Consider the following 26,376-nt stretch of genomic DNA (forward strand, 5'->3'; position numbering starts at 1 on the left):
AATCTTTATCTATCTATCTATCTATCTATCTATCTATCTATCTATCTTTCTTTCTTTCTATCTATCTATCTATCTATCTATCTATCTATCTAATCTATCTATCTTTTTGACTTTTACTCCAGTGTTCTCAGATTTTCACTCTTTAGAATTAAAGTCTCATCTTTATGTTTATGGAAGATTTCCTCAATAGACCAGAGTGCTTAGGCAAGATACAGCTCATATATTTGACTAAAACCAGTATAATCTTGCAGGGAATGAGTTGTTTCTGGGTAACACGGGTGTTAATCCAAGTAGAATTAGCCATACTACCTACACTCCACCTATAAAATTCTGGACAGGTTTACACCTGCCAATTGCAGATTCTTGGGTGTGTTTCACAAACCAATGATTAGCTCTAAAATTCTAATGCTTCTGTGAGTTATTATTAAAGAAGGATTTCAAAGCTTCAGGAAAGATGGAGTGACACCATTGTATATATTGTAGAATATCAACCAGTATTTTAGGGATGGGAGATGGATTCTTTCACATTCCTGTCTATATTCACCTCTCTTTATAGGCAGTAAAGTTCATATGTATCTCATGTGTTGGTAGATTAAGTAGGTAGCTAAAGAGTTGCCTGAATAGAATGATTTGAAGATCAGATTAGATCGATGGTCCTAAATCTCTCATAGGGATCTGGAGTGCCATCCCAATGGCTTTGTTTCTTTGTTTCAGGTAAAATCCTTGCCTTGTAACCTTTCTTTAAATATAAATATGTTCATCCATCACTATGCTAGGTTAGTTCTGGGAGAGATGCAGAAAACACAAATCATTCCTCCCCCCGCCCCCAATAAATTCATTCATTCATCACTCTCTAAGTATTTCTTGGGCACACATTATATGCCAGATGCTCTGCTAGGCTCTGAAGGAATCAAATAGTTACCATATTTTGAATGTCACTATAGACAGGCATTGACTGTTCAAAATACTTTTTATATATTAACTCATGGGTTCTGTTGATGAATCAGAAAGTCCAGAGAGGTTAGGTGAATTACTTACGATCATATGGCTAGGGTATAGGAGTGATAGGATTCAATCTTGGGCAGTTTGGCTCTAGAACCTGATCCTTAACAGAGTCCCTGGCCTTGAGGAGCTCACAGACTAGTTGGGGGACAGACATATAAAGAGATGAACTGCAGTCCAGCCGGGCTGTGATGGGAGGGGTAAGCAAGGAGGACTTCTGAAACTGACTCCTGGGAAGAGCTGAGAAACCATCACTAGACAGGAAATAGTAACCCTGGAACCATAGTTTAGTCACAGACAACACAAACATGAAAAAGCACCTCTTTTCTTCTTCATTGACTTTTTTTTTAAAGATTTTATTTATTTATTTATTCATGAGAGACAGAGAGAGAGAGGCAGAGACGCAGGCAGAGGGAGAAGTAGGCTCCATGCAGGGAGCCTAATGCAGGACTCCATCCTGGGATTCCAAGATCACGCCCTGAGCCAATGGCAGGCACTCAACCGCTGAGCCACCCAGGGATCCTCTCACTGACTTCTTCTGTTTAGGTGTATCATGCCTCTGAGCTCACTTTAGTAATGCAATTTAAAATTGAAATGGGAAATGTAAATGAATAAATTACAGATTGAGGCAATGACCAACATTTGAGTTTGTAAGATATGGCTAGAATGCCATACATAAAGAATTTCAGTTTATGTTCTTGCTTTTCTCTCTTAGCTTCTTTTGTGCTCTGGCTTGGGTGTGGGGCCTGACCCAGAGTGGCAATTGCAAGACACTGGTGGCTCTCCCAGGACCACATAGGCTCATTACAATACTAGTAACAACTTCAAGGGGAAAGTGGATGAGATTTTATCTCTTAATCCTCTACTTGCATATTGTTTGTCAAAATCTTTGTCTCCTTTCCCTAAAGTTCAGTGTCATTGCTTTTCCTGCCTAAAGGACATAGTTCATAGCCTGCCTCTTTAAGGAAGGCTTCCCAGGACCTCACCACTGATTCTTCCTTCATGCTAGACTCCGATGGTGCTGCACCATTCATCTTACTATTAAATAGGCAGGGCTTTGAAAAGCTGACATTTTTATATTATGACTACATATTTCATATCTTTTTCTCACATAGAAGCTTCTAGTTAGTTACACATACAGCATTGGGCTTCCTTTTAAAGCCAAGGAAATCTTTAATGTCCACCTTTAAGTTTCTCTCTCTTTAAGCTCATAAGTTAATTTTCCTAATTCTCTTTGGCTTAAAAATTAGTTCATCTTGTGATCAACTGCTAACACTTTTGTACGAACTTCATTTACACTGAAGTTTTAAAAATTTATAGGCATCATCAGTGGTTGTTGCACCTTTTGAGAATATTTGCATTGTTTTGTGTATCCTTAACAAACTTTTAAAATCATAAAATATTTTTAAATACAGTTTATCATCTTAACCATTTGTATATCCTTTTAAATTCTCCAGACTTTTGAGTTAAATAATCTAAATGCATTTCTTTATTTTTCTATTTCTAATGTTCATAAATGTATAGGGCTCCATATATCATTCATTACATGTATCCCGTTGGAGCATGATTGATACATCAGGAGTATATTTACTCAATAAATTATTGCACTTTAACTTTTGTATTCCTAATTAACTCTGGATTGTGAAAGGCTAACTGAGAATACCCAGTTATGGACAACTGCACCAAACTTATCACATTGTGCTTTTCACCTTCACCCCCTCCCTAGGTTTCAGTTGTTATTGAAACTCAGAGCAGGGGGTGGAATTATTTTTGGCATTACATTGAACATTATAACTTAAAATCTAACTAATACTAGTAATATGGGTACTACTAGTAGTAGCTAATCTTTGTCAAATACTTAACTATATCGCCAGGGACTGTTCTAAGTGATTTACATAGATTGACATATATGTGCCAAACAGTCATTCCAGTCCATTCCTGTGGAGCGTAACAGTTAATAACATCCCATGAAGTTAGACCTACAATGGATGCAGGTGTTTCTTGTCCTTCTGAGTTTGTTCTTGGGATAATAAGGCACAGATATTTAAAACTCACCCAGAAGTAGGTGAGTAGTAAACTACACTAGATTGGAAGTCTCTCGAATTATGTATTTTTGATGCCCCAAGGGTTGCTTAGCACATAAATGTTTGAGAAATTAATGAATGTTACTTGGTTAGAGCCCAACAAAATATAGCACCATGATGGGCTTTGAAATGGCGGGGAAAACAGCTGTGCAGGGAGCTGACTTTGTAGCTAGAACTTACCTGCTGTTGGGGAAGGAACTATTCCTGTCAATGAAAAAATTTAAAGTACATAGCGTTGGCTTCGTTCATGATTGCAAATGTCACGATTCCATTAATTTGATTTTTAAAGTTTAAGGTATTCTTGCCATTTGGTTACTCAGTATATGAATAGAATGACATTTATTCTGCTTGGCTCTCTGTAAGCTACACATGCACATTTGTTTGAAGGGTATCATTTATTCCTTTAATGAGACTTCTGGGAGCACACCGTATTGGGCTAAACAGGATAAGTGATCTAAAGGAAGAGAACATAGTCTGAGGCTTAGACTCTGAAGGAAGACAGAGCTAATATACACGAAAAGTCTTAAGTTCTGTTGAAAAACTGAGGGATTAGGTGGCATCGAGCGATACAGACAAGACAGAGCATCTATAGAGTTGGGAGAAGGGGAAGAATGAGGCACTAACATCTTTATGAGATGGTGAGATTCTGTTCAGACTTAGCCTGCGCACAAGGGAAGATAGAGGGTCCTTTAGCAGTGGTGGATTGGGACCTGGAGCAGGAATGAATAAGGACTGATTTTTGAGGAAAGGTAATGATTTTTTCCTGGCTGGAGTAGAGAGTTTTTACATTGTCATTGCTGTTTAATAAAGTTACTTATTGAGCACTTACGTGTCAGGCATTGTGCCAAATGTCAAGGTACATCATTAACTTAATCCTTACTATAGCCCCATAACTAACTTCATTTCCAGATGAGGAAAGTCAGGCTAAAGGAGGCTGAGTCACTTGCTCAGGGTCATACAGCTCGTCAGCAATGGAGTAGACACAGGATCTCAGGTCTCTTCCTCATGAGAGTTTGTGCAGTAACCCATCTTCTCTCAGCCCCATTTGTCCAAACCTATAGGTAGAGCCCATGTTGTCAATTTCTCTCTCCAAGTCTCACCTGCTTTTAGTACAGTTAGGGGAAAGGTGGACTTATCTCATGTGCCCTCTGAGTTTTCCTGTAGCACATATTCTTGCTCACTTCTCTCAGGTTGGCCTTGTGGCTCTGCTTGTTGCATAGGCAGTCAGTGGCCTGGACACTACAGCTGTAGTCCTTGTGATATGATGCTGCTACCATAATACTGGCTGCGGCTGAATGGTGACGTGGAAAAGGACATGGTGTTTTTTATTGCTCTATTTTTTTAAAAATTTTTATTTATTTATAATAGGCACACAGTGAGAGAGAGAGAGGCAGAGACACAGGCAGAGGAAGAAGCAGGCTCCATGCACCGGGAGCCCGACGTGGGATTCGATCCCGGGTCTCCAGGATCGCGCCCTGGGCCAAAGGCAGGCGCTAAACTGCTGCGCCACCCAGGGATCCCCTTTATTGCTCTATTACTTAATTTTTTACCATGTCACCAACACAAAAAATTACTGAAGGAATAACTGGAGTTTGGATGTAGGTTTAGTTGTGGAAACAGAGTCCCAACAATAATGGCTTAACTATGATGGTTTGTTTTCCTGCCATATAGAAGTCTAAGTTGCTACATGGCTCTCCTTTATCACAGGGACAGTGGCCCAGACTTATGCCTTACTATGCTGTCATTACAAGGCCACTTCATGTGAGGTCTGAGGTGCTGCACCATCATATCTATATCCTAGTAGAGTCTTTTATTTATTTATTTATTATTTTTTTTTCTAGTAGAGTCTTTTAAAAGAAAGCCTGGAAGTTGCACACATCACTTTTACAATCATCCTATTGGCCAAAACATAGTCACATGCTCCTAGCTAGTTGCAAGAGAGACTGAGGAATCTTACCTATGTTCTGAGTGACCATGAGATTCTTTTTTTTTTTTTTAAAGATTTTTATTTACTTATTCATGAAAGACACACACACACACACACAGAGGCAGAGACACAGGCAGAGGGAGAAGCAGGCTCCATGTAGGGAGCCTGACGTGGGTCCCGATCCTGGGACTCCAGGATCACGCCCCGGGCCAAAGGCAGGTGCTAAACCACTGACCCACCCAGGGACCAAGAGATTCTATTACTGTGAAAAGAGAAGAATGAATTTGGAGTGATAGTTATCAATCTCTGCCTCAGAATTATAAAGAAGGATACAACTATAGAACTTGGATGATAAATATGGCTATTCCCAGAGCACATTAGAAAAAGACTATTATTATTATTATTATTATTATTATTATTATTATTATTATTTTGAGAGAGAGAGAGAGAGCTGGGAGAGGGGTGGGGGGAAGAGAGAGAGAATCTTAAGCAGGCTCCAGCCCAGCAAGGACACTAACATGGGGCTCGATCTCATGACCCTGAGATCATGACCTGAGCCACAATCAAGAGTCAGACACTTGACTGACTGAAGCCACCCAGGCCACCTGAAAAGACTAAGCTATTAAATCTTCTTTGAGAGATGCTGTTGCCTAGTAGACATTGTCCAGTTATAATCTTTGCTTTCCTACTTCAGGTGTGCCTTCTTTTTTCAGAGAGAGAGAGGGAGAGAAAGATCCTAATGTACATCTCCATTCTTTTAAAGGAAACTGTGAACTCCTTTCCACAGAAGTAGTTTCCCCTGTCAGATGTCTCCTCTGCACTATTGATGGGCACAGTAACCCGCAGCCACACCTTTGCCAAATTCTGAGTTGTTGTACGTAGAGTTACAAGCGGAGTGAGCAGAAAACCACAGCCTTGGCTTTTGTGAAGGTGAACTTGTGTTTCCTCATTCTCCGACACACTATTTGGGTAATTAACAGGATATGTGTGTGTACTCAGTCACGCAGACATGCACCATATCTCGCTCACAGGGACAAAAATGCTTCTTAGATCCAATGCAATCTAAATCTAAGTTAACAAAGAGAAATGCTGCTGAAGGGTCACAGACAACGCAGCCCATGGCATTGAGGGAGCCTTGTATTTTAGGTGGAGTAGTGGGAGTTTATCCTCATTCACGGAGAATCATTGCTCTTTTCAAACAGCAGTGCCATCTGTCCCTAATGACTCCTGTTAAGCCATTTTAAGCTTTGAAATTGCACCTTTTCTCCTCTGGGTCCGATGCAAGTATTATTCGACCTATACTCCTGACTCACCAAACTAGTCTGAGGTCGTAATAAAACAAAATATAAATAAATATACTTGCTTGTCTTCAGAGTAAACCATAGTGTCTATGTGGCTGTGGTAGTTAGATTTGTATTTCTAATTATATTTGGTAAAGTGTTCTCTTATGATTTGAGAATTCTCTGAGTTTGTGTATCCTCTGGTGATAGTGGTTCTTTTGGGTTGATGAGGTTTTCTTTGCTGAATTCTTGGATTGCTTCTATCTGCTTTGCCACCTTTCACTCCCAGCTCTGCTCCAGCTGAGGATGCATTGTATCCTTCTTGCCAGCTGCTAAGTAGTAACTTTGAATCAAAACCCTCACTTGCCTTTCTTTCCCCAGCAGCTTTGTTCCTCAAAATCAAAGCATGAATATCTAAGACAGAAATATTATATAGAAATATAGAACCTCTAAGTGACAACCATTAAGGTTAATAGCTCTGTTTTCTCATCTTGCCTCTTCTTTTCTAAGCAAAAGAGGCATTTAACTACAATGGAGTTTTCAGAACTTATGGATAACTTGGGTCTAAAAGATTATGTTATTAAAATTACAAGTTGAACAGAATAGAAGAGTGTTAACAAATGCATTCAGTGTGGTTTTTGCTTCACATTGTTGTTGGCTTTTTCCTTCTCAGAAGCAAAGTGAAAGTGGACATTTGCTTTGATTGTCCCCCAGCCAGGGATTCTGAGTCTCCACACAGTAGCTTTCAGACTCAGCTGTTAGAATCCCTGGGGAGGCATTTAAGGTGCAAGTGCCTGAGTCTCACTCCCAGGGCTTCTGTTTTCATGGGTCTTGAATGTGGCCTTAGTCTCAGAGATTTAAGAGGTGATTTTAGGACACAGCCACCGTGGGCTCTGCTACTCAGCCTTCTGGGGTAAAATTTTAACTGTGAAGGTTTAGATTTACTATGTGCTTAGGATACGTGCACAGGAAAGGAGGAATCTCAGGCCTAGGAATTAATTAAACTTCCCCTTTCCCCCAAGCATTCCTTTCAGAGCTCCTTGGCTGGCTCTGGGTGTCCTGAGGGGCTGGGATAAATCAGGCGGGCCCCACCCTGCCTCTTCCCCTGCCCTCTTCTCTCCGAGCTGCTCCACTGGAGGACCATGGACAGTTCCCCCTTTTTTTTTTTTTTTAAGATTTTATTTATTTATTTATGAGAGACACAGAGAGAGAGAGAGGCAGAGACACAGGCAGAGGGAGAAGCAGGCTCCATGCACCGGGAGCCCGACGTGGGATTCGATCCCAGGTCTCCAGGATCGCGCCCTGGGCCAAAGGCAGGCGCCAAACCGCTGTGCCACCCAGGGATCCCCATGGACAGTTCCTAAGCAAACCTAGGCGCAGTGAGATTTGCCCTGGACTCTTAAGTCTTCCTACATTGCTTTTTACAGCTTTGCCCCTTGATTCAATTAATCACTGCAGTCCAGGAGCTTTAAAGGGGGCTTTTAAAAATGGGACTGTTAGATGTGGAGGAAAATGAGAGAAAATTCAAATTTGCACATTTGAAAATTTGGACATATGGGGCCAGCTGGTGATACCTTGGTGAACGGTATTAGTATTGTTAAGTATACTCCTCAAAGATATTTTTTTGTTCCTAAGAGCATTAATTTTGTGTTTTTCTGCATCTATTTGCTCTTCAGTAATTGGTAAGATCTGACGTATATCTAGATAGAATAATGTTAAATGATTATGTTTGGCTCATATTATATTTCTGCCTTGTAATAGTCTGTTTTAAAAGACCACTCATTTTTCATTCAAGTGCAATATAAACACTGAGTTTGGCCTTTATCCAGTTTTTTTCTGTCATCCATTGAAGGCAATGCTGTGTAAAATTTATATTTGCTTTGGAGCTGTGTAGTTTGAATAGTTACTTAAGATATCTGAACCTCAATTTCTCTTTTGTGAAATGGGGATAATCTCTATCTTAAAGGATTGTCTTTTTAAAACTACTGTACTACGATTATTGATATTTCGTTTTTTAAAAACCCATTTTATAAGACGAACAATTTGGGCAATGCAATAAAGTAATATTGAATTATAATCCAAAACCCAATACATTTTTCAATCTCAGGTCAGTAAAAGTGTCTAATTGTAAACAAAACAAATTACATAAGAGCCAATCGGTCCTAAAGAATTTATAACACCTAATGATAATGAACTCCACATTGGAGAGGTTTGAGATGTCAGAGGGAGATACTCTGTCTTTGAAAAGTTTTAAAACAATGTCTGTAACTTTGTATTTCTGAAAAGAAGAGTCCTTGGGATTTTTCCACCTTTGTTTTAAAATGATTTTTAAGTTTGTAATCCTGTATATAGTGTTTTGGCAGATTCCTTAGAGTCCTTCTATTTTTACTCTCACTTAGAAAAATGAGGCTGGAGTAGTTAGTTCTATTTTGCTGACATCGAGGAGGGTAGGCTTTGATAATGTCATTCCTCCTCCTTCCGTCCTTATTTACCATGCCCCTAAATACTATTTTATAGGTATTCAAAAACTATTCCTTTAGCTAAAGGTCAGATGTTTTTAGAAAAGTGAAAAATGTGTGTTATTCTCCAAAGCCTGTTCTACTTCCCTTTTGGTGATCCCAGGAAAAGATGGATACATTTAAAGGTGTGAAAGGGATCAGGAGAAGATGGGGAGTGGGTGTGTCCAGGCCTTTTGCTCTTGTTCGGCAGGGCCTCAGCCATTATCACCTCTGTACTGCTTCCCTCCCACAAGAGAGATCTTGTTTATCTGGCAACTTTGCGCTGTATCCGCTGTATCCGCAGGGCCTGTTGAGATTTATATTTGCATAATACCTCTTAATGTGTGGTTTCTATTGTGCTCACCTTCATATTTTGAGGATCCAGTCTTGTTAAATCTTGTTTTATATGAAATCGTTTAGCATCTGTGCTTTACTTATTTCCAAGCCCTGGGAGCAAAGTAGTGTAGCAGGATAAATCAGCTGCTTGTTTTCTTTCTTTCTTTATTTCTTTTTTTAAAGATTTATTTATTTATTCATGAGAGACCAGAGAGAGAGAGAGAGAGAGAGGCAGAGACACAGGCAGAGGGAGAAGCAGGCTCCATGGAGGGAGCCCAACGTGGGACTTGATCCCTGGACTCCAGGATCATGACCTGGGATGAAGGTGCTAAACCGCTGAGCCACCCAGGCTGCCCAGCTGCTTGTTTTCTTCTGTTATTTCCCCTCCTTCTCTATTTTTTCTAAAAGATATTATTTATTTATTCATGAGAGACACACAGAGAGAGGCAGAGACACAGGCAGAGGGAGAAGCAGGCTCCATGCAGGGAGCCTGATGCAGGACTGGATCCTGGGTCTCCAGGATCAGGCCCTGGGCTGAAGGCAGCGCTAAACTGCTGAGCCACCCAGGCTGCCCCCTCCTTCTCTATTTGAGGAATAATATCTTCTGGTTTTGTTGTTGTTGTTTTGGCTCAGAGATTTTTGTGGGACGGAAAGGAGAAGCAGTGCTTTCTTGCTTGCTTCCTTCCTTCCCTTCCTCCCTCTCTCCCTTTTTCCTACCTGCTTTCCTCCCTCCCTCTTTCTCTTTTTTTTCTCCCTCTTTTTTCCTTCTCTTAGAAAAGAGTTGATTTAAGAACTAGTGGGAATGTCCCATCAGGAAAAGGGAAGGCCTTTAAGGTCCTGGAAAAGTCAAAGTGGAAGCTTCTCCTCAAACTGATGAGAAAGGTTTGAGTTCTCATGCAAGAAGGAGTAAATGCCCTGCTTCAGGGCAATGGCTGAGAAAATGGGAAGACAGAAAAGTGGCACCTAGAGAAAGAGAGACGTTTGGCCTGAGGACAGCCAATCCAGGAAAAGATCCCTAATGGCCCATTCATGGCAAGGAGGCCAGTGTCCCTGCTCTTGCAGAACTATTCTGGGTTTGGAGAATGAGGATGTTCACTCAAGGCTCTTCCTGCCTTCTCTGCACTTCACCTGACCCCATTGATGCTGGTGCAGCATAGGAAAGGAAGGGGTGCCCATATGACTGGGATGAAAATGCAAGTTTGGTCTCATATTCAGTTGACTAAAAAGCAATAAAACACCAATATTTCTAGAACACCTGAGCTTGTGAACTGAGATTCATATTGGCTACACTAGAATTAATTCACGGCTAATTGATTTGAGGGGAAAATATTGATCTTTCACACCAAAGGGACTCATTGACTTTACTCTCCAGCTGCCCTTTTCCTTCCATATCCAACTCACACACTTTCTCATTTGTAGAAAGAGCATGGGGCTGGGAATCAGGACTTGGGATTCAAAACCGTGGCCTTGGATAAGCTACTTAACTCCTGAATATGTAAACCTGTGATGTGCATGAGAGTCCCTTCATTGTTAGGGGTTGAGAATGGGGAATAGATGGTGGGGAAAGTGTAGTGTGAGGAATACTGGGCTGGCTTTGAAGACTGATACTCAAAGTTTGATTTTTAATACTAATTTTTATGATCTTTGGCAGATTATTTAATTTTTCTCTGCCCCAGTTTCCTAACCTGGAAAATGTTGATAATCTCTTTTTTTTTTTTTTTTTTTAATTTTTATTATTTACTTATGATAGTCATAGAGAGAGATAGAGAGGCAGAGACACAGGCAGAGGGAGAAGCAGGCTCCATGCACCCGGAGCCCGACGTGGGATTCGATCCCGGGTCTCCAGGATCGCGCCCTGGGCCAAAGGCAGGCGCTAAACCGCTGCGCCACCCAGGGATCCCGATAATCTCTTTATGAGGACAAAATGCAATGGTATATATGGAAATGCTTTGTAAATTATAAAATACTACACAAATTTAAGGACTTATTAACAACTAATCAACAAAGATTTTGGGAACCTGATGTATGGTATTTGGGTCTACAAGAAAAATGGAGAGGAGCTCATCATGACTTCAGGTCTCAGTGAATTTGTAGATGAGTTTAGATGAGAACAAGTTTAATATACATGAAATAATTAGAGGACATTTAGCCAAAAGGAACTTAAAAAGATTCATTAGAGCAGGATAAAGAGCTAGGACTAGATTTTTATTTGTTATTAACAATTATGAAATTAAATTAAATAAAAACAACTATTTACCAAGTCTTCTAACATCTACCAAAACAAACCCAGATATATCTTCCCAGATATATTTTTTAATTTTTATTTTTTTCCTGGAATTTTGTATATCATAGAAGCAGACAATTCCCTTCCTAATAAAGAGAATTCAGATAAACTTCTCTGGATGATAATCTTCTTATTGGTTGCAGATCACTAAAGAATCTTCTTTTGATTTCATGGAAGTGGCAAGCAGTGTATGTGTTTTTTAATATTTATTCATAGAAAAGAGGGTAGCAGAGGGAGAGGGAGAATGGACAAGCAGACTCTGCTGAGTGTGGAGCCTCAGGCAAAGCTCCATCTCAGGACCTGAGCCGAAATCAAGAGTCAGATGCTTAGGTGACTGAGCCACCCAGGAGCCCCAGCAGTGTGTGTTTTAAAAAGAAATGATAATAAGTGCTAGGCATTATCATGCTTTACATAAATTAAGCTGTTTACAACTCACAACAGTCTTCTGATACCATTATTGTCATTAGTATCCCTGTTTTATAGAGAGGAAACTGAGGCACAGGGAAATCAAGAACAAGCAGTTGGGCCTGAACCTGAAGCTGTACAGCCTGACTCTAGGGCCTTGCACTTAACCAATATTCTGTGTTGCTGCCAAAACACAGAGTCATCTCTGATTTCTTAACCTTTGCTCACAATGATATTTATATACTGTACAGTGTAGAATACCCAGAGTTCTTAGGGACAATTCTTTTTGAAAACATTGTTTTATTTCATTTCAAGTGAGAATATCTATGACAGTCTGTTCACTGTAGGAATAATCAGTGAAGACGATATCCCAGGAATACCAGTACTTCCTTTGTGCTAAGGATTCTCCAGAGTGATGAAACTGGAATCTTGAGTCCTAAACTCATATATAAATGAAAATTTGAGGAGAGGGGAAAAAAAACTAAAAGAAAAAGGAAACAAAGAAGGAAACAACAGAATGAACTCTTGAAAAGACAGAATGGAAAACAACATATGCCAGATTTATTTTAACACATCTCACTTGAATTCAGTGCATATTGTGAACAGTTTTTACTGAGGTATTTGAATTTCCAGAGATTTTTTTCTTCTTATTCATACATCCTTTCATTTTTTTAAAAAAAAATTTATGTCAGGTATTTGCATGTCCAGACCCTTTAGGGCAAAAGTAGCTACTTATGTACTTAAAAACAAATTATTTGTATAGTAAAAATGTTGAATAAAAAAATCCTAGATATTTTTGGGTAGAGGATTCTATCCATGATTAATTTCTATTTGTTAAACTCACATGGAAATATATAGCATTTTGAAAAAACATGGAGAGCTGTAGTAAAGCTATTAGATAAACAATAATAAAATTTTATAGTTGTGATGATGGGGTGTTTTATCTCCCCATTATACCCTATATACACACCTTCAAACATTTAGGGAACATTTTGAAGAGTGAGGAAGAAATTATACCTAATGGTAATTATATTAAATTGCCAACACCTATTTGTGATACTGAAAAAAAAAATCACATTAGTGGCAAGTTTAGATGAAGAAACTGGAGCTTGCTTAAGGAGAACTAGACAGATTTTCAGAAAATTTGAGAAGCCTGGCAGTAAAAATTTCCAGCATGTAATTACTTCCCAAACTCACACATGAAAAAGTTTTACGTCCTTTATGTTGTTCTTCTTCCCTCCCTCCTTCCCCTCCCTCCCTCCTCTTCGCTTCCCCTTCCCCTCCTCCCTCCCTTCCCTTCCTCCTCCCTGCTCCTCCCTCCCCCTCCCCTCCTTCCTTCTTTCCTTTCCTTTCCTTTCCTTTCCCTTCCTTTTCCCCATTGTTTCTTTCTTTAGCACATGTTTATTGTCTATTATATTCCAGTCATTGTTTCAGGCACTCCAAGTACAAGACAGGTGTGGTTCCTTTCCTTTTGGGGCTTACATTCTAATCAGTGTCTCTCCAATGATGTTTCTATTTTCTTCATTTTTATTGCCATCTCTCATGAATAAACATGGCCTATCGAAGGGAGACTCCTGACTGCTTTCCAGGACTTTGACTTTCTGCCTCTATTCTGTTTAGCATATGGCCACCAAATCTTTCTAGCCTGTCACTTAGATGAATTCTCCATACAACGAAGGCTATAATACTACCTATCCCATATGGTTAAAGGGAACTTGCAGGTAAAGACTTAGAACAGTAAATTCCCATTAGATACTGGTCCATTATTGTTATTCCAGAGTCTCCACTGGCTTTTCCTTCTCCCCAGGAAAAGATTAGCCTCTCATGCATCACTTGCACTTCCCCAAGACTTTGGGGCTTGATATACACTATGTTGTGCAGTTCCATTTGGGTTAGCACTTATGGTACAGTTAGGTTCAGGTTGGGTTTTATAACATACACATAAAAATAACTCAGTCCTAAAGTGATGATCCTCCATGAACAATAGGAAGACATGGTCTAGAGTACTTTTCAGTATTTCAGATTCTATTCTGTTGACCTATGCTTAGGGGTCCATACATAGGATATTGTTACTTCTACTAAGTTATGCTGATAACTTTTACATGTCTAAAATAGAACTCATGGTGTTCTGACTTCTGACTTCTGACTTCTCCGTCTTCCGCATTGTGCTATCCACAATGGTAAATGGCACAGCCAAGCACCCACTTGCTGAGTCCAGAGACCCTGGAGTCATCCTAGACTTCTTTTCCGACTGCCTGATGGAGTTCTTGAATGAAGCCTAGAAGTTCTGATTTCCAAATGTTTTCCTACCCAACCCCGTTTCTCCTACTCTGGTCCAAAGCATCATCTCTTCTGGCCAAGAGCCTTTTACCTTAGGTCCTTGATTCTACTTTTGCCTTCTCCAGCCTATTCCCACACGGCAGACAGAATGAGTCTTCTGAAACATTAAATTACATTAAAAACCCGAGTCTCCTGCTGCCCCAGTGACTTCTTATCACCCTTAAAAGCAGTGCAGATGGTTTCCAGAAGCCCTCTGTGACTTGGCTCCTGGCCATGCCTTTAGTTTTCTACCTTTCAGCCACACTGGCCTTATTACTGTTCTCTGACTCACAGTGCATGCTTGTCTCCTAAGGGACTTAAACTCCTGAAGCTTCAGTTTCCTTTGTAAAGGGGATATTTGTATAGTTGAGAGTTTCTGTCTCATGATGCTTGGAGAGATTACAGTGGATTAGGCTATTGAAGTGTGAGACACTGTGCTAGCACATACTAATTTCTCAATACATTTTTACCATTGTTCCTCTTTTAATAACTAGCCTCAAATTTCCAGGTGTCCTAGATACTCCACTAGCAAATCAAATTCAGTATTTCCAACCTGAACTCATGAGCACTTCCCCACAAACCAGTTCTTTTTCTTGGCATTCCTATCTAGGTTAAGGCCATCACCATTTTTCTAGATCCCTATCCTCACACTTCTGTCCTCGCCGATTCCTCTCTCAACCTTGCTCACTTCCCACCTGTAACCAGTCACCAGGTTCTGTTGATTCTATTTCTGAAAATTTCCATCCATCTCCATCTTTTCTTTCTCAGTGCTTCCCCCCTAAATATGGTAACTTCCTAACTGACCATCCTGCATCTGGTTTCTTTTTACTCTCCTTTTACTTTATTTTATTTTATTATTTTATTTTATTTCATTTTATTATTTTATTTTATTTATTTTTTTAAAGATTTTATTTATTTATTCATGAGAGACACACACACATAGGCAGAGGGAAAAGCAGACTTCATGCAGGGAGCCCGATGAGGGACTCGATCCCAGGACTGCAGGATCATGCCCTGAGCCGAAGGCAGATGCTCAACCGCTGAGCCCCCCAAGTGTCCCTTACTCTCCCTTTAGTTGTGGAATTTGTTCTGTAAGTCTTCAGGTTGATCTCTAGGGTATTTAGAACGATTTGGTTCTTATCAAATTGTGTTTGCGGAACAAGATGAGCCCAGGGTCCTCCTACTCCTCCACCATCTTCTCTTTGGTCTCTGCTTTCTGTATGATCCTGTACTCCACTCTGAGATTGCTAAGTCTGGGCTTAGCCCTGGCCATGATATTCCTGGGCTTAAAAATCTTCAAAGTCTTCCTGTCACCTAGAAAAGGAAGGTTCTATAATGTGGTCTGTTATTTAAGACCTCTGTATTTGTCAGGGTTCCCCAGAGAAACAGAACCAATAGGGTGTGTGTGTGTGTGTGTGTGTGTGTGTGTGTGTGTGTGTGTATAGAGATATATTATATGGAATTGGTTCACATAATAACAGAGGCCGGCAAGTCTGAAATTTGCAGAGTGGGCTGGCAGGCTGCTGATGCTGCAGCTCCAGTTGGAAGGCTGGCAGGGTGGAGCCCCAGGAGAGTTGATGTTCCAGTTTAAGTTCAAAGGCATTCTGCTGTAGAACTTGGAAAAACCAATGCTGCATTGTAGATGAAGTCTGAAGTTAGTGTACAGGAGAATTTTCTATTGGTCAGGTGAAGCTGTTTTATTTTGTTGTTTTATTCAGGCCTTCAGTTGATTGGATGAGACCCACCCACATTATGGAGGGCAGTCTGCTTTACTCACAGTCCACCAATTTAAATGTTAATTTCATTCTCAAACACTCTGACTGAAATACCTAGAATAATGTTTGGTCAAATATCTGGGCGCCCCATGGCCCAGCCAAGTTGACTTAAAAATAAAGCCAGTATCAGGGATCCCTGGGTGGTGCAGTGGTTTGCCGCCTGCCTTAGGCCCTGGGCGCCATCTTGGAGACCCGGGATCGAGTCCTACGTCGGGTTCCCTGTGTGGAGCCTGCTTCTCCCTCTTTCTCTCTCTCTCTCTCTCTCTCTCTCTCTCTCTCTCATGAATAAATAAATAAAATCTTAAAAAAAAAAATAAAGCCAGTATCTTAAGTCCTCTTTGTATAGGCCAGCACATGCTCTTTACTTCTGACTCCTACTTAGCTCATTTTGAAGTTTAAATCAGCAGCCCTCTGTTTGTTTGTTTTTTTAATAAGTAAAATATTATTAAAATGATCCATTGTTCATAGAAGAATTTACAACACCTGTTGGCCTCTGTCTTTTTCATTTCTTCTGTTCCTAGGCAGCCTCTGCTGGATATGAACTCCTCCCCATAGTTCCCAGAGAAACACCAGAAGCCCCAAACCCAGTAGCAATCTAGCAAATGAAAAAAAAAAAAACTATCATTTGTCAAGTTGAACATGAACTTTGTACTACACCAAATAGCCTTGAATGATGGTTTTTATTCTTCCCGTTTTGCAGCTAACAGCATTAAGGCTCAGGGAAACTGAGAGTGTTTAAATAATTTTCCTGAAGATACATTACAAGTGGCTAAACTGGGCTCGTCCTGGGAAATTAAAAAACAAAACAAAAACACAAGAAAACGAAAACAAAAACAAAAACATTTTCTAACACGTTGATCTATTCCTATCCCTGAGAGATTCTAATTTAAGAAGTAGGACCTGGGGGCCTGCATTTCTAATGAACTCCGCAGGATATTCTGGTATGTAGACTACTCTTTGAGAAACACTGACCAATAGAAAAGAGCTTGTGAACATGAATAAATGAACTCACAGATACAGCACTGCTGTGGGTCATTGTTCAGTTCTCTTGAACCGGCCATTTGATATTTCAGATAAATTGAAAGGAGGATAATAAAATTTAGTCAGTGGAGCTCACTGAAGAATAGTTCAGTGAAACACAAGGAGCATGCTTCTCAGGTGAGGACATATGGGCTAGCTCACAATAGGAGGGCTTGACATAATTATAATGCAATGCCCTGAGCTAAAGACCAGTTGAGGAGTGGACTTAATTGACTTACCTAGACATGTCAGGATTCCATGTTTCTGCAGATAGATAATCCAGTGTCAGTTCAGACCCCACTGGGAAGAGATCTGGGAGAGATCACTTCCTCTATTCACAGATGAAAATCTAGCACATACAACCAGGACTCGTTATTTTTCAGTTTAGGAGAAAATAGCCCAGCTTGGTCCTGAATAGGTGGTAGGAGATATTTGAGTGTGATTTCTGGAGGATGGAAAAGCAAAGATGCTGTCTTGGTTACTTCTGACTGGTAACTAAACACTTGAATCACCTTCATTGTTGTGTGTGTGTGTGTGTGTGTGTGTGTGTATGTGTATGTTGAATATAAATTAACTGCATTACAAATGTACATACACAAATAAATGTATATATACACACACATATACGTACATATACACACATACACATATATAAATGTAACGTTTTAGGCTAGTGTGTATGTGTGTGTGTATGATTTATTTATTTGTTTGTTTACCCATGAGAGACAGAGAGAGGCAGAGACATAGGCAGAGGGAGAAGACGTCTCCCTGTGGGAAGCCTGATATAGGACTCGATGCTCCGATCCCAGGATCATGCCCTGAGCCTAAGGCAAATGCTCAACTGCTGAGCAACCTAGGTGTCCCTAGGATAGTATATTTTTCAGTTATTTCCATATAATACACTTGTAGTCATCATAAAACTCTGAGTTCAAGTCATTCCAGTATTGCAACTGGATTGAATGAGTCTCAATGTTAAAAATATTACAGTACAAAAAATATATATAGTGAAAATGCCTTATTAGTAATTGCTTCATTTCATTTAAAACAGTACAAAGAGAGAAAGAATTGCAGAGAGTAGGAATTGTTTATCTTAAATAATGAAAACAAAAACCTACAAGGGGAATATAAAATACAAAAGCAAATCTCAAAGTTTACCTACAGCAGTGATGTAGATTGCCTCCTAAATAATCATAGTTCCCATTTTAAAAACAGTATATATTTGCAAGTTCTAAAGTGAATGTTACCTATTCCAAGTTACAAAATATGTATTCAGCTTACTTAAAACAAAGACAGGATGACAGAGTCTACACATGAGAATTTTTAGCAATACCATAGAATTCTAACACAGCTTTTTGCGTATCAGGGATTTTTTGGCAACAGAGAGCACTATGAAACAGGAACATATTAAGGAATTCATCTATAAACTGACTGCAGTTTTGAAAATGCCAAATGCTTACTTAAGGTATTTGATATTTCACAGAGATGGTAAAAGGATTTTCTTTCTTTCTTTCTCTAGTTTCTTTCATTCTGTTCCTGCACCCGGCCAGCAACTCAGAAATCAAAACTTGCTAGGTCACATCTTTTATTTGTCTTAATTTCTAGAAATGTTCTTCCTAATAGTTAATACTATACAATGTTTTTTTTTAAAATAGAAGGCAGATAAAAAAAATAGTCATCTGAAGAATGCCTCAAAACAATTGCAAAATTATAGTCAAAGATATTTTCTTTTATTCCATGAGTTTATCAAAAGGATTGCAATGATGTTTGTTCTTCTTAAAAGGTGATATATGCATTCTGCTAAGTCCAGGGTCTAGCATAGAGTGGACACTCACTAAATGGCAATGGTTTTTAACAATCCATATTAAGCTTTATTTTTTTAAATATTTTTTTATTATTTATTCATGAGAGACACAGAGAGGCAGAGACACAGGCAGAGGGAGAAGCAGGCTCCATGCAGGGAGCCCGATGTGGGACTCGATCCCAGGTCTTCAGGATCACACCCTGGGCTGAAGGCAGGTGCTCAACTGCTGAGCCACCCAGGCGTCCCGCTGTTTAAGATTTATTGGCAGAAAAAATATTTGTCTCTTCTAAGAAAACTTTATTTTTTTATAAAATGAATAATTAGAATTATATACTCTTCCTTATTTACCTATTTTTTAGAACTAGTAGAGAACTAACTTCGATAATTTTTTTTTTTTTTTACTAACTTCGATAATTATTCTAATACTTAACACATCTATTTCTAGTTATTTTACAATTGTAAAAAATTAACTGTCTCCTGTTATTTGGGTTTTAACATTCTGGTCAGCTTCAGAATTTTTTATGTTTAAAATATTTCAAATGTGTCTCTTCCCTTTGGCGGCGGTGGTGCAGATTGTTCAGCAAAGGTCTTGTTAAGGCTCAACACCTTCGCACCAAGGGGAAGCCTCTTAAACTGCTGGAAGACCTGAGGTGGTGATGTCCCAGTTTTGGGGCGCCAAACTGACAGGGTGTGTGGCTTCAAACTCTCCAGGATGCGAGCTGTTAGCAAACCCATCTCAGTGATCTCACCTTCACCAACCAGACTCAGAAAGAGAACCTCAGGAAATTCTACAGGAGTAGGAAGTACAAGCCCCCAGGTCTGCAGCCCCAGAAGACATAAGTCATGTGCTGCCGACTGAACAAGGGGGAGAAACTGAAGACCAAGAAGCAGCCACCAAAGGAGCAGCTGTACCCATTGGGGGAGTCTGTGGTGAAGGGCTGAGCATCTGCATCAATAAAACACAAACACGCTGAGAAAAAATTCAAGTATCACAGGAAAGATAGTCTGGATAACCCATTTGTGCTCCCACTTAAAAAACAAAACAAAAAGTCAATGTTTTACAAAATTAAGAACTTTAAAAAAAAGAATTCTGAGAGAAGCAAAAATCTTAATTCATGCCATATTTTAACACTTCAAAGCGTCCTGCTGTATACATGGATATGTGAACAGAATCTGATACGTGTGCACCCTGATCCTATTGCTGCTGCTGCTTCCTGCTGGGTGATCTTTGCAGTTAATCAACCACTCTGTGCTGCTTTCCCTATTGGTAAAATTTCAAAAAACAACTCCTGTTATTCATAGTTGTATGGATTTATAATAGTTTATGCAGCAAGCCTAAGACAAAGCCTGATTACATTAAATATTCCATAATTGGTGGCTGTTGAATTAATAATGAAACCAGCAATAAATGCCTTGGTTAGCCTAGGAAGTGTGCTGAATGTGAGCCCCCAAAGGATCTCCAGCAGATTGAATTGAGCAGAGTAGTACTGATGGCAAAACAAGTGCATTCTTCCTTCCAAGGTAATTCTGGCTTGATGAAACTGGATGTGAAAGTGGAGACTTGACCTTATTTTTTATAGCAAGTTATTACATACATATTTATATCAAATATCAGAAGTAAAAACACTAAGAAAATAACACCGTGTTATTTACATAGCTACTTTTTTTTTTTTTGTAAGGAAGAGAGAAAAATACTTTAATCACTTACAATAATCACGACTGACATGTTTTTCAGGCTGTGGGGTTGTTTCCTATAACACCTTGGAATAATTATTTACTTTTTTCTCAAGTCTGTCCTTGGTTAATTGCATAAAATCTCTGTTAATTACCTAAGAGGTGTGCTAAGATTCCAAAAGGCTGAATTTTGCTCATAACGTAATATATAAATTGAATCTGGAATTGTGCCTATTGGAGAATAGATACTGACTCAGATGGTGGACTACAGCATGACTATATGGAGAGCTGCTTTTTCATCTGTTAAAGTTCCTGGTGTCATAGCTGTAATTGTTTGTTTTGCTTGGAGGAAGGTGACAGGAAGTCTCAGTATGTCAAGGCTGTACATACCTGCTAATATAACAATTAGACTTTGTTCTTCAACATTGTACAACTTCTTGTATGGTAAAAATGAGCTAAGCAAAGAATCATGAGTTCACTGTGTATCAATTTTGACCTCTTTTGCTTTCTGTAGGAAAATATAAAAACAGAAAACTTTACCTGTCAGTTGGTCTTCATCTGTGAAAACAAAAAGAAAGGAACAAAACCCATCATATGTATTACATAGATTTGTACTAGCCAGAAAAGCAGGCATTTTCCTGCAGGGTAGCTATACAGTCTGCACATCATATTTGGACTCTGTCAAGACATCAGGTAATGACTGCGCTTGACCTGCTAGGGGAGGGGTGCCTTGGGGAGGGTAAGGGACTAGCAGGATGATGTCAGTCAAAACTGCATTGGACTGTGTGACTGTGTGAAGTGGTGTGCATACTTCCCAGATGTGAAGCCATGGTTATTTCTTCCAGTGCAGGCTAAAGGCACAGGTTTATTTAATGGATACCAAAAGTACAAATCATCTGAGACAACGCATTGCAAATATTTGTGTTTGTGTGTGTGTATGCAGGGATTGATGGCAGTGCTGCATTAATGCACTCGATTACCAGTTTGTACATTGTGGTAAAATCGACATTGCTAATGAGGAGAACTTCTTTGAACTTCCATGTATGTCATTGAGCACCTCATGTATTTTGATCCAATATCACCAAATATGTATATTTGCATGTGTTTCCAAAAGGTATGATTATCCTATAACTCTCTGATCCCTGAGCAGCACAGTGACCCAGGTGCCCAAACATCCTCATTTGCCTGGGCCTGAGGAATTTCTCAGGATTAGGGCTTATAGTTTTAAAATTAGGAAAGTTCCTGAAAAGCTGGGCCAGTGGGTCACCCTAACAATGACATACCAAGATGTGAAGAAGTTGGTCAATATGTACCACCTTTAATACGAATACAGGAAGTATGAAATCAACCTAATGCTAATTTCTAATGATAATTTGCACAACAGAGTAGTAGCCATGTTCTCCACCTGTGATTGCCTTGGGTCTTGGGACTGTTTTCATAATTATCTCCTGCATTGTGTTTGTAATATGACAATGAGCAATAACTACCAACCAGGGATTCATGGACCCGCTCAGCTATCTACATCAAGTCCCAGCATGCAGCCAGAGAGGTGTCAGCATGTAGCTAGAGAGGTGTGGTAAATGAATAAAATCAGAATTCATCAATTCTGCAAGGATTTTAAAAAAGATTTTATTTATTTATTTGAGACAGAACATGAGGGGTGAGGAGGGGCAGAAGCAGAGGGGAGAAGCAGACCCCCCACTGAGCAAGGAGCCTGACACGGGGCTTGATGTGGGGTTTGATCCCAGGCCCTGAGATCATGACCCAAGCTTAAGGCAGACGCTTAACAACTGAGCCACCCAGGTACCCCTAGTCTGTGAGGATCTGTAAACCTTTTCCTCAGATTTAGGAACCTTTGTAGGAAATATTAAACTGGATGAGCTAGAAGAAAGGTATAATCCACTGCAAAGATTCTTCCTGGCTTTGTGACTACCTCCTATCCCTTTCATGCAGTTGTCTTAGCTCCAGAGAAACATAAGGGAAGGAGCATAGAGCTCTGGAGTTAGGCAGGAAAGGATTTCTTCCTTTATAACTTTTTGGCTATGTGACCTTGATCAGTATGCTGAACTTCTGTGGCCTCATCTCTGGAATGAAGGATCCTTCGTCTAGATCAGCTTCCTTTGTTACATACTCTCAGAGCATTATATCCCTTTTTATTAGAGCACACAGTACTCAATATTTGCTCAGTGTCTATCTCCCTGTGAACTTTGAGAATTGGGGCCATCTCTCTTTGCACATAACTGTATTGCCACAGTGGGCACTCAGATGTAGTTTTTCTGTTGAATGGAGGAATGACAATTTTTGTGTGTGAGGATTGCAAGAGATAACTTACATATAAGGTTCCAGGAAGCTTCTTTTCTTTCTGTCTCCCCAGTAAATCCCACCCAAATGTCTAATATTCCAGTCTTCTTCCATATTTGTAGAAAAAGTTTTAATTAATAGATATTTTGTAAATATGTAGAGAAATGGAAAACCCAAAGATCAGATGACATATCTGTGTGTTTATCAAATCTGCATATGTGGCTGAAATGCCAACTTTTATCCAGTTATTTTGAGGTAATATATATGCAAACTTAGGTTTTGGCCAAGGAATTGTGACCATGGAGAACTGGTGGTTTACTTCATTGTGACTAGTGGTCTCTATTTCTGTGATGAGGGTGAACTGACTACCAGCTATTTAGCTGAATTGCATACATTTTCAAATTATTTGTTTGTGCCAATTTTGAGCCCAGTTATTACATCCTAGACAAGAATTGTGTCTGAGCAAGCAGTGAAAAGTGAGGACTGGCGGGAAGTTTATTTCATTTTATCCAATCAACTCAATATTTCAGCTGTATGTGATTTTCTGTCCAAATGATGTAGTTGATTGCTTCAATTTTTTACTTCCTTCTGCATGTCTAGACACATCATTAGAACTGACAAAGAAGATAGAGAATTTAAGTGGCATGCCCATCTCCACAGCACCGGGCCTTATCAGAAGGATAATCCTAGGGATTTATTCCTTTCTAAAAAAATTCATAGAAAACAGGCCATACTGTTTATTTGTACAAGGAATGCTGTTCAGCTTGCCAAAAAGTTAATTTGGGACAGATAATGCCAAATGCAGTTATATCAGTGGACTTAAGTCCTAATACCCCTTTAAGGAGTCCTTTAATTTTATGTGTGTTTTTAAATAGTTATCTACATATAACAATTCAAAATTTTTAACGTTTTTTTCTAAGTGATTCCCTAGAAACTCACAGTGGATGGTGGACCCTCAGTATTGTTCTCTAGGATAGCTTCTTACTGCATTGCCATTTTCTTGCCTCTCCATGTACTTTGCTCCTCCAGAATATACTGTTCTCAGCTATACTTTCTTAAAGATTGGAAGTAATGATGAAATTGAAAACATCCAAACCAAACAAAAAAACTTTGTGAATACTTATTTTATGCATAAACCTCACAAGAATGCAAAATATAGGTTGTCACTGACACAAAAATACTTGCGGTTTGCCACAAATGCCATTTTAGTTTAGTTTTTTTTTTTTTAAGATTTTATTTATTTATTCATGAGAGACCAGAGAGAGAGAGAGAGGTAGAGACACAGGTAGAGGGAGAAGCAGGATCCTGGTAGGGAACCTGACGTGGGACTCGATCCCAGGACCCCAGGATCACACCCTGGGCTGAAGGCAGGCACCAAACCACTGAGCCACCTGGGCTGCCCCCATTTTAGTTTTTACATAGTTGATACTGAAAGAAGAGAGAATCTCTTCCTCTACCCATTTTAAGTTCTCCAGCTGAGGCCCTGTAAATCAGGCTGGTGAAAGAAAGGCAGATTAACAAAAGAAAAACAGATGGAGTCTATTTGTCCCTCTTCCTTTGCCCCCACCCCAAATAAATAAATAAATAAATAAATAATTTTTTAAAAAGATTTTATTTATTTATTCATGAGAGACCCACAAAGAGAGAGGCAGAGACACAGGCAGAGGGAGAAGCAGGCTCCATGCAGGAAGCCTGATGTGGGACTTGATCCCAGGACCCCAGATCACACCCTGGGCCAAAGGCAGGCACCAAACTACTGAGCCACCCAGGGATTCCCCACTATAGCATTCCTAATCTGAAATCTTCTAAGAAGATAACTTTCCTGAGTTCTGGGAGGTACTTAGAGCCGTGATAGAGATGAGTTATCATGATGTGGGCATTCTGAAAATCAAAGACTGATTTCTGGATCCCTTGCCGAGTCTTCTAGTGCTCCTTTATTACTCTGTCCTATACTTATCCATGATGTTTTCCTGTGCACAGGAATTCATTTGTATTTTAGCACATACAAGTTTTATATGAAAACTATTTGCATTATTAGTTGCAAGCCCACTTACGTTGTAAGTGCTCCTGTGGTGTAGACCATCTTTCCTTCACCTGCATCAGTCTTTTTGAGCATGTGGGTAGCTTTATCACAGGAAAGTTTTTGATTAACTCTGAAGTCCCTATAGTCCTGTTGTCAAATATGGTGGTTCAAAAAATCTGAGATTGTCAAATTTGGGTCATCTAATGAAATCAGGTCATTTTCCTTGTCTATAATCCCCTTGTTATTTTTTTGGTAATGTCTCCAGGTATGTACATTTAAGCTAATTTTGAGAGAGAGAAAAATATTAGAAAACTGAAATGGCAGTGAAATTTGAAAGATTGAAATCTGAAGAAGAAAATCTCTTTCTTCACAAAGAGCTATAGACACTGAGGAATGATTTCTTATCATCTTCTTCATGAGAAGAAATCTATAAATTCTACAGGAGGAGGAATATAGGTAGAAGTTCTTGGAGAGTAACCTCCTCTAGGATATTTAAAGACAGTGGAATTGGTCAATGCAGAAATTTCTATAATTTCCTTTTTGACTTTTTAAATTAATATTTATACTCCTATCACTGGGTTGATGTATCTGTTTTCTTATCCAAAAGAGAAGATAGCTTCTTAATGGAACTTTGGGACCTATTCCTTCCTCCATCATTGAAAATTTATCACATGTGTATTGTGACTTGGAATGTGTATCAGCTCGTCTAAGCTTCTTAGGGCACCTGGGTAGCTCACTTGGTTACGCATCTGAGTCTTGATTTCTTTTCAAGTCACAATCTCAGGGTCATGAGAATGAGTGCCACGTTGGGCTCCATTCTGGGTGTAGAACCTGCTTAACATTCTTTCTCTTCCCCCCCTCCCTTCTGCCCCTTTCCCCATGGTCTCTCTCTTTCTCAAATAAATAAATCTTTTAAAGAGCTGCTGTTTCTTCTTAAGCAAAATAAAGATAATCATTGCTCCTATCTTACAGGTCATGGTGAAGACTAAATAGGACAATGCTTGTAAGGCTCTAAGTTAGCAAAAGCTCTGGCAGATGGTAAGCAATCCACAAATGTGAATTAGTATTTTAATTACTATTAATAAAGGAGACACTCCTTTCATAATCATCAGAAGGGCATGCATCTTTAATTTTTTTTCACGTTGGCCATGACCTGCCTTTGTTGTCCACCTTTGGAACATTGACATACATTTATTTGTGTGTCTCCTGTTTAGGGTAAATGGGCATGTTCTGGTAGGAAAAGATGCTAACAGGCACTTCTTAAAGATAAATGCAGTAGGCTAACTGGTTGCCCTAGCAAAACTCAGACAATAGCATTCTTATTTTGGGACGGGGTCTCTTTATGTGGGATCAGTGTAAATGGCAGCAGATACCCCTCCCCACAGAAACAATGTCCATTTTTTTTTTTAATGTTCATACTCATTTGATACAAAGAGGACCATATGGGAGGGAGGTTTTGTTCTATATATATCCTTGTATTCCGACTCTACCAAATGTTAAGGTGATCTTTTGTGCTAGTTCGAACATTTTTTTTCCTTCAAATTTTAAAGTTTGAATGTTTATGGTCTTTTATCAAGAGAAGCCAGGCAAGTCAGCATGCTACTCCTGTCAGTGTCACATAGGTGATTGTGGGTTACAGAACAGGGA

This window comes from Vulpes vulpes, chromosome 5 (genome assembly GCF_048418805.1).
Source record: "Vulpes vulpes isolate BD-2025 chromosome 5, VulVul3, whole genome shotgun sequence".
Classification (NCBI taxonomy): Eukaryota; Metazoa; Chordata; class Mammalia; order Carnivora; family Canidae; genus Vulpes; species Vulpes vulpes.